Here is a 2,045-nt window from a genome sequence, read left to right as displayed (position 1 = left end):
AATTACTATTAATTTGTTAATGATTAAAATATTTGACTAATCATTTTTAAAAAATAGAGTATTATTCAATATTTTTTATAAATTTATTCAGACATTGAAAATATTGTTTAAAAAATAATATATATTTTTCAAATTATATATTACTGAAATTGTAAAGAAACTAAAGATCTAATAATTAGCAGGTTATCAAAACCGAATCAGTAATCAATCCAGTTATAGCACCGGATCACTGAGCTATTGGTTCAATCGGTGAGTCACTGATTCACCCGGTCATAATTAAAAAAATATATAAAATTTGCTCAGGTTCAGCAACAAAAAAATTTACTCAAATTCAGCAATAATTGTATAAAAATCAAATACAATAGTAATAACCACAAGATTCAACAGCAATTCTAATTAAAATTTGTTCCAGTTCAACAACAATTCTAATTTATTCAAGTAATCAACTCTGTTATCTAGCAACAAAATTCAATCCAATGGTTATAAAGCAACAAAAAATTTGCTCAGGCAACAACCACCAGATTCAACAACAAGTCTAATTTATTTAAAATTGACACTGAACCAGTGAAAGAACAGGGTCAAAAATTCGAAGAGAGCTCACCCAGTTGACTGGTTCCAAGACCGAGACGAAACAAGAAGACGACGATCACCACCCCCCGCCAATGGAGCAGATGCTACTTGACTGGTTCCGTTTGCTTCTGCCGCCGACGAAACGAACGCAGGACATGAGACCGCGACCACGAGCGTATGAGTGTGAGACCAAGAGAGTATCAAGGTGAGGCTGTGAGAGACTGAGAGTGACGACTGACGAGGTGAGGCGAGAGACGAGAGAGTGACGTGGCGAAGGTGAGGCCCTCTTGAGTGTTGAGAGAGAAAAGAGATGAGACTGGGGTTGGGGGTTTCTTTCAGATTACTAGATTAGGTTTGATTAATAGAAAGGGGGGAGAGGGCACTTGAACGACGCCGTTTTCAGGTAGTTAAAACAACAAAAAAAGCAAAAAACACAACCCGGACCGGGTTGCATTAACCGGCAGGATCACCAGTTTTGATGAAAATCGGCCAAGTCGAACTGATTTCCACCGGGTCTCATGCATGTCCGGTTCGATGAGTGACTAGATTCGGCCAGATGATCGGGTGACCAGATTTCTGATTGAACCGTCCGGATCGAGCCGGATTTGATAACTATGGTACTAGTTGTATTCTTTTTTACAATAGATCTAATATCTATGTATCTCATACAATAAAAAATATAAAAAAGACCCATATTACCAAAACATAATTAACATCGGAGTAATTACTAATTACTGTATAATTCAAATATATATCTGATTGGACTAATAGATCAATATTACAATAACCTATAACTTTGCAGAACTTATCTACACATGTAGATAAAATCTCTATATTTACACCAAAGAGCTTGCTAAGGTGTTTAGAAATGGAATATTCTGTTAAATTAAACATTTTTGTCACGATTGGGATTTAATTGAAAAAAAATGGTTTAGGAATCAAATTGAAAAGAAAAAAGTGTAAAGACCTAATTGAAAACTTGACGAAACTACAAGAACCAATAGAGTAATTAATTTTAGTCAGTGACTCAATTCCTTTAGTCTAATAATCTAACGATATACTTTTAGTATATACTTTTAAATATTAATGACTAACTGCTAGTCGAAAATAATAAATTCTGTTCACCTTTTAATATTTCTGATAGAAATTTAAATTTTATTTTTTTTACTAAAGATAGGAGACTCGAACCCGCAACCTTTTAATTGAGTATGGAAAGACTATGCCATTTGAGCTATTACTCATTGGAAGAAATTTAAATTTCATTGTATAAAAGGAATAAGAAAAAGACATGAACATGTAGATATGATATGATTTAAGAAACTTCTTTTGGTAAAAAAATAATATTGGATTTAGAGCAAAAATTCTTACTAAATTTTTTTGTCTATAGCATTTCTCATATAGTTTAAGGAGGTTGACAGTTTGGCAAAATATTTTTGGACAGCACATGTTATTTCAAATTTATAACACGATGAAAA

Source organism: Arachis duranensis, chromosome 8, assembly GCF_000817695.3.
Source record: "Arachis duranensis cultivar V14167 chromosome 8, aradu.V14167.gnm2.J7QH, whole genome shotgun sequence".
Classification (NCBI taxonomy): domain Eukaryota; kingdom Viridiplantae; phylum Streptophyta; class Magnoliopsida; order Fabales; family Fabaceae; genus Arachis; species Arachis duranensis.
This window is presented reverse-complemented; position numbering follows the sequence as displayed.